Below are 8,345 nucleotides of genomic sequence, written 5' to 3' on the forward strand. Positions count from 1 at the left end.
GCACTTCCTGAGGATCCCAACAGCAGCCGCCGATCACAACCTAATTGGATTGATGTAACTTGTTTTCCTGAGCATTCAATCTAATTTGTCTGGAGCCAGCCACACAGAAATAACAGTCAATAAGCTCTGTGGAGGGGGGATTTCTGCTCAGTCTGTTCCAGTGGAATTCCCAAAGAGGATGTTGGAGAAAGGACGAGAGGAATGTCCAGTATGAAATCCGGAAAATGAATGGATACTTTACATATCCAGTCCTTTATAAAAGCTTCATGCAGCCTGGGCTCACTGATAACACTCACTGGGCTCTACTGAAACAGTTCTAGCTCAGCTGACCGGCTGATGCAAATTTAAAAAAAAAAGGTTAATGCAAAAAGCTGTAAAGAAAGTGAAAACGGCGTTTAAATAAAGCTGTTGGTGACAGTCTTTGGGGGGAGAATAGAACACGCCATGGAATATTTAACTTATTCAACAGAAACATTCACATTTCAATGTCTAATGGAATTAGCTTTAATCACTGGAAATGAAAGTAACTTAATTACAGGTGAACATCTGATACTAACCTGGATTTACTCAGGATGACTGCAGAAATGTGTTTTCTAAACCAAGAAAAGTTATTATGCCAGAGTTAGTCATAAAGGCTAGTTTTTATCTGTAGTCCCTCAAGATAAAGTCATTATAAATATAATATAGTGTAATGCAAACAATTAGCATGTTTTTTCTTTAAAAAAATATTAATGATAAACAATATCATTAAAATTTTATTATTTATCTCATGCTCTCTACCATGCTACAACTGGTTCATGAATGCTAAAGCTAGTTAGCATGGCCACCAATGATGGCGGATAAATGGTTTTTCTGTAACAGTAAGTTGTTTGCCATTAGTACACTTGGTAGCGCATACACAAGAATGATTGACAGTGCTAAAGCTCTCCTCCTGGCTCTAACTGGTTGTTTTTGACTGGGAGCGGTGCATTTTTGCAGATTTTAACTATGTTTTTCTCCTCACAGATTATCAAACTATACTGTCATAATAGGGTGACAGTTGTAATATGTATGGAAATACTGCAGCTTTTCACATGGCAGGACCCAGTTTGGTTTCAGTTTTTATTCATTTTTGACATACTCACACCGTCTGGCCTCCGTTGTGTGCTTCACATCTGGTATGTGTTCATATTTTAAAAATAATCTACAAAAGTAAAAAAAAAACAATCTGTAGGGACTATGCATGCAGTACTGTAAGACACTAAAGTTATTTGGCACTTTTTCCAATTCTTGAAAAAAAAAAATAGATAAATAAAAAATAAATAATTAAAAAAGTATGTTAAAGTTACTGTTTTGACTCTGAGGAGTTGAGTAAGCCATCAAAGAAGAAAAAAAAAGTTCAAACGATCCTGAGAGTTTGTCCCTGCTCCAAGCCTATCCTTCTTCCAAATCCACAGTCACATAAAGGGCCAAGCCTAATGTAATCACAGAGCGCTCGTATAAATTAGTAAGCACTCACCCAAACCGTTAAACTCTGCATGACATCTGCAAGTGTTGTTAAACGCAGCGCATATAGACAGAGGAGTTACTCTTTTTCTTCTTCTCTTTTTAACGCGTGTTTATACAGGGCGTATGGACATTGTGTAAACACGCAGGACGACAGCCTTTCGGGGTCAAAGGGTTACAGGATTTACACGTCTGCTGCCAGAGGCCGCTTCTGCAGGGGTGGAGCAAAGAAACCTTTCTGTGAGCGCTCGAGTGACAAAGCGTCTCTCACCGGCGATCTCATGATGAGGCTCGAGAACGGCCCAGGTGACGTGGAGCAAAGTGGTCGCCCTTCATTAGTGGGTTAGCATCCGGGATCGCCTCAGTGCCACCGTCGTAATTGTAATATGATTTTCCTTCAGGGTTTCACAGAGTCGTCTTGCTTTACTCAAGCAGGCGTGGAACTGGTTCTGGGGTTGGGTGGTCGAAGATCCCATGCTGGAAGGTGTTGGCACTTCACAACATTCACAACAGCTTCTTAAAACTTCCATTTGGAAATGTTTTTTTTTTTTTTTTTTTTTTCATTTTCAGGATGGTTTTGCAAGTTGCACGTCCAGTCATTTCATAATGGACAATCATTGTGCACACTAACAATTTCAAGTTAGACCACAACAGCATTGATCTATATTTCTATTTTGCAAGGCTTTATGTAATAAACCCAGTTTTTCCACTCACTGTGTATATAATGTACAGTCAGGTGTCTTTAAAGGGGCAAAGCGATTTTATAGCAGAGTCAAGTAACTATGTTACCTTCAGTTGTTACAAAAATGCTGTACATGTCAAATATGACTTAAAAGAAATATTATTTTGTAATTTAACACCTTAAAACTGGACTCCTGTGTCTTTAAAACCTCCCTCTCTTTCTGAAACTACTCCTTCAGAAAGTCATCACAACATGGCTCCTCTATTAACCCTTTAACAACAATTTTTGCTGCGTTCCACTGACCAGTAGCTCATTCCACCAGGTGTTTGCATGAGGGAGGCCTGCTCTGTGAGGAGGAGGAGCTAGGTCCATCCAGGCATTTTGCTCAGCTGAATGGTTGCCATCGGAGATTTAAGGATTTCTCAAACATACATGAAAGAATTAAGGCAGCTATGTTTTTGATGAGGGGATAACACAATAACGATGTAAAGTTCAAAAAAGCTGATTTGACATAATACTGTACTAAGAGTATTTGTTCTATTGGCAGATGATTTCACTTATAAGAAGTACTAGTTATTTTTCCATATAAATAGTACTTTTCATCAATATTAATGAATTACAGACCTAAAACAAGCTAATCTATCTTGCTGAAAAGTTACTTGTTAGTTTTGTCTTATTTCCAGTGATCTAAGACATTTGCTCTAGAAACTCGACAAAAAAGTAATTTGGTAAAATTTTGTGTTTCTGCCCGTACAGACCGGATAAACCTCAGCCACTTCACACAAATTGTGGATTTCTCAAAGGCAATGTTAAAACCCCCATCAGCCGAATGTGTAGTTAGACCTGTACTGGTCGGTAAAGTGTCTGACTTTAAAGACTGAGGCTGTGTGCCTTGAGCAGTTCACTCCAACACGCCCAGATCGGTTCACCTGCACGTCTGTTCAGTACTAAACAGAGGTCGGCCGTGTGTTCCCAGTCCCTTTGCACAACATCATCATGGTGGGAGCGAGGGGAGCCCAGACGCAGGGCGATGTTTACCCAAAGCAGGTCAGCCACTCTGCGCGCGATAGCAGGTCTCCGGGGTTTCACGTCAACAAGGAAAAGCAAGAGCGCCAGCCTATTGATCGCATCCGTGGGGAGAGATAAGCTGTCGCCACTCATGAAGTCATTTCATAGGCTGCATGCAGGAGCAGGGCCCGGCTGCGTGTGCCATACCGAGCTAATATGTTGACACAAATAAAACGAGACGTTTAGCAGCGGGAAGGCGACCGTGCAAAGAAACCCGGCAAAACCCGACCTGTTAGAAGGCCTTCCTGTCTGGATGTGGCTACAAATGTTCCTTTGTGGCGCTGTGCTGTAAAACACTGGGCAAAGGTTATTAAAAAACACAAAACACACCATGGAGCTCTTTTTTTTTGTTTTTTTTTTTGCTTCTTCATTTTGTGGCTTTTATTAGGATTATGGCTGATCCTCTGGCCAAACTCTCACAAAAGGCTGAATTCAATGCTGAAAAATTTAAGCCTATGTAATCTGAATGTGCTTAGCTAAAAACCAACGTTTCAGGGAGTTTGTGGTTAATTAAAATACATATAAGTTGATCCTGATCCTTTAACATGTTTACTTGATAAAAGAAAAGGAAAATATATTTGATATCTTTTAAATTTGAAGCTTGTGTTTAGCTGTTGTTAGAGCAGCAGTTTGTGACTTTTACCAAAAAATAATTGATGACAGTTTGGTATGAGACAGATATTCTGAAAAGATCGATCTCCTTCACCTCCTGTCTGAAGAAATGCAACACTCCCAAACAAAAACAAACAATCAGAGCCAGGAGGCGTGTCTTAGCGCTGTCGATCATTCTCATGTACTCGCTGCTAAATGTGCTAAAGGAAAAAACAACTTACCGTTACTGAATAAAGAAAAACCAAAGCATGAAGGCCATGCTAACTAGTCTTAGCATTCATGAGAAAGGGGTTTAGAGGTGATTGACAGCAATAAGACCCACCTCCTGGGTCTGATTGGTTGTCTCTAGTTACCACTGGGAGAAGACATCCATCCATCCATCCATCCATTTTCTTTACACCCTTGTCCCTTAATGGGGTCCAGAGGGGTGCTGGTGTCTATCTCCAGCTAACGTTCCGGGTGAGAGGTGGGGTCACCCTGGACAGGTCGCCAGTCTGTCGCAGTGGGAGAAGACAGAGGAGCTTAATTTTATTAGATTATCTGTCTCATAACATTTTGTCACGGCAAAGTGTCAGTTTCAAAATACATACAAAATGTTTCTAAAAGTTACTGCAGCTTTATAGTTTAGCTTTACTTTGAAGATTAGTTTATAAATATACTTTCCCAGGTGTACTATTTGACAAAAATGACAAAAATGGCTGCAAAACGGAGCAATTTGCCAAACAGCTGCTTTAGCTGTCAGTTCTTGTATGAACAAAACTCATATTAATCAACACAAAGAGAATGTTGGCTTTGGTTTCTGTACAGACCAAAGTTAAGTCACTCCCCTTTGACATGGCAGCAGTGTGTGAAGTGTGTGGCAGCAGTGTGTGGAGTGTGTGGCAGCAGTGTGTGGAGTGTGTGCTGGTTGAGTTGGTGGTTCACATTTAATGGCAGACCTTCTCTCACCTTGTTCCCCTCACTCATCGCTCTCATTTGAACTGGTTTCCGTTGCAATGCTTTTGGAGAGCCTGACAAAATTACACCCTGTGTTGTATTACATTCAAGTGAGGCAGCATTAGTCAGTTTAGTTAGAGTGTAAAATGAACTGGTATAATCAGCAGCAGAAAGCACAATCTGTTACCTGGCCAAAGTAAAGATGGGTAAAAAAGTTCTGGATAAATTCTCAATGTCCAATCTGCGTCAAAAAACACAGCCATTATTCTGAGTGCATTAGAATGACGGCTGTGCCTCATCAGCAACATGATCATATTCAAGAAATATGCATTATGATCAGTTGGTCAGAAAAAAAATACCTGAGGCAAACGTACCTCAGGTATTAAACTCGTGTTTTATTAACCTCAGATTTCTATCTTATTTTATCTGTTTCTAATGATCTGATGTAATAGATTAATCTTAAATCTTATGTTTTAATTAGCAGTAGGTAGTATGTAGGTATGTGTGTGTAGTTAATCTAAATAATGTGTTTCAATTGGATTTTTTTAAATAATATTCTAATATATTAAATGTGGCTAGGTTTTTTCATTTAAGCATTGGAGGCAAAATTGTTGGCACAGTGACACATGGCTTTTGCTTTTCCCGGTGTATAAAAATGACATCAATCTTTTCTGGGGGGGTTTTTGGGGTGTGTGTGTGGGGGGGAGGGGGGGTTCTCTCTTTCTGCAGGTGTAGAAGAGACTTCCTCCAGCCTTCTCCCTTTCTTTTCTGATTCCATGTCCATTTGAAAATAAACCCCTAGCAGTTTCTGATAGATTTAAAAAGAACCCGAGCGTCTTGTGTAACCAGTCTGGTGGAGATAACGCCAGTCAGCTCTCCCTCAGCGCTCTGAAAGAGATGACTGACAGAACGGAGGCACGGAAAGTCAAAAATCCATGTATGGATTTCAGAGTCCTGTTGCTCGCCCCACTGCCACGTTCCTGCTTCCCCTCTCACCCCCACTGCCAGATCAATTTGGTGCGGGGTATGGAGTAGGGAGGGTGGGTTATTGACTCAGGTAAAGGGCTTGTGATTCAGCTAGTCGATGTCTGTGTCTCCACAGCGGATGGAGTGATGGAGTGGTGGAGAGGGCCGTTGTACAGGGGGCCAGTAGGCCTGTTCGTCTCCAAATGCAGCCACTCCATACGTGCTGCATATGTGTAGATTCTATACTGTACAGCAGCAAATTGCGTTGTGTATTGGGTGTTTTTATTAAAGATGAAGAGGCAGGCCCAGGCCTCGGGGTGCTGAGGGGCAGACATCGATTCTCAGGCACTGTGGAGCCACTGGTCTGTCTCCAGTGGTGGAGGAAGGCTCCGCTGCTTGGCTGAGGAGCTACGGTGGCTGGGGGCAACAGAGGGAGACAGGCCAGGGGGGGTTAAATGGTAATGGTAGCTCATAGGGTGGGGTCAGACTGGGAGAAGTGGGGGTCTTCCTGCTTCGTTAATGATTAAAGGAAGATGTGACACCCTCTCCGGAGCCAGGAATCCACCCCGAGGTGCTTTAGTGCCACTGTCCTCGTCGCAGCGGCGTTACGTCGCTCCACTGGAGCCTCCATCAAAGTTCCGATCACACCCAGCCAGACACTCGGCTCCCTGCCCCAGCTCTCTGTTTGTGACTTATCTTCTTGAATCTTGTCAAACCTGATGGCTTTTTGAAAAACCGAAGCGGTTTCCCACAGTGTGCAGAGCTAACCATCCGCCTCCACATCTCTTGCCCTGGGAACTGAGCCGTTTTGTAGTTCAGGCGAACGATGAATGTCTTTGCATTGGACCGACACCAGACTGCATTAGGGCTCCTCCTGGGAAGATGATTTATTTCACTGGACTGATGAACAGCATTTAAATTTTTAGAGCAGGGGAGAAATTACAAGTATTAGTAATTCCTGCCACTAGATACATGGTTAAGCTTCAAAATACAAAAATGGTAGTGAGAGACAAGATAAAAATGGAAATAAAACTACATGTGAAGGCCGGTCATCGGCTGATCAAAGACTATAACACCTACTTTGTTAAAACTGGTGAACAGCAATGTCTTTTACGTCATTTTCTTTCAGGCATCACACGGCCATGAACACCTGATGACAAAAGCAAAAAGCACTTTTGTCTCTGAACATGGCAAGATTAACATTCACTAGCTAGGTCTCAAACAAGACCTGCTAGATATTGACTCTTTTTCATTTTTATTAAAGATGAAGGATCCACAGACTGTAGACGTGTACAAATTTCCCCTAGGAAATTAAACTGAGTCTGGATGATTTCCGGGCCAGACCAAAGCGAGAAATCATCTCAAGTTCATCTTGTAAACACTTCCTGCTGACAGAGTTCAAAATAACCAACAGAGTGCCCTAAATTAAACCTAAACTCATGTCAGCAAAAAGAAATCAAACCTGTAAGGTTTCAGAGTGGAATATTGCAGTTTCGAGTGATTCTCCTCTTTATATATATGTAAAACCTCATGAGAAATTACTTAGTGTTTATTTCACATGTAATGGACACAAAACAGAAAAAAAAGCTATATTTTGCATACTTAGTGGAGTAAGTCAATATAAGTCCATATACTAGTAATACCCCACAAGCTACTGACAGCATTTAAGCTAACTTTTGCATTTTAGCTTCTTTTAAGTTATACATTAATGTTTGCATGTCAGTGTTGGTCAATGTGCTAGTGATTCCCCATATGATATTGCTGCTGTCACACCTGAATTTCCAATTTGAGGATTAAAGGCTGTTTCTATTTTATTCTATCCTGTTTCTTCTTCACTGTGACTTGAAGTACCCTATCACCCACACATGTTGCAATGTGACAAGTCAATACTAGCTCTAACATAAAGGACACAGACTCAGCGCCAGCTGGGCTTCCTTTGCAGTCTTGGTCCTGCAGCCAGATGGACTTCTGTGCCGGTCCATCTGGCTCTCTCATGGTGCCAGCCTCCCTCCACCAGCCATATGATCAATAGCAGCCTCACAGCTTAGTCTCTGCTTCCGCGACTCCCTGGTCCTCACGTCAGCCATGCTCCCTGACTTCAGCCTCATTAAAAATAAATCACATCCAAATTGCATTGATTCCTTTTTACTCATTTCATTTGTTGAATGTCTTCCCTTTGTCTTTCTTTGTTCTCCTGTTTAGCTGTGTCATGATGAGGAATGGGCAGGAAGCCCCCATAGTGCCGGGATCAAATGTCACTTTATAGTCTTTAATAAATTACTATGATAGAAACTATTATTTTTTTTATCTAATTTTGAGAAATTGCCAAGAAAATCAGCCACTATTGCTGCAGCGTTTTTAATAACTATGAAATATTCCTAGAAATGCATGCGAACAAGAGGAATATAAATCACACAGAAACAAGAGTTTTAGTCAAACATGAAGTTGATGAATGTGATGTAAGTTCATCCCTCATACAACACCAAAAAGATAACTCATCAAAGCAACGTCTATGTCACTGTGTCCATTTTTTTTTTTTTTTTTTTTTTTTTTTTTCTTTTTTTAAATTTCCCTTCCTTTTTTTGTTTTTTTTCCT

Source organism: Poecilia latipinna, unplaced genomic scaffold (assembly GCF_001443285.1).
Source record: "Poecilia latipinna isolate Pla-1442-1.1 unplaced genomic scaffold, P_latipinna-1.0 Scaffold143, whole genome shotgun sequence".
In the NCBI taxonomy this organism is placed as follows: Eukaryota; Metazoa; Chordata; class Actinopteri; order Cyprinodontiformes; family Poeciliidae; genus Poecilia; species Poecilia latipinna.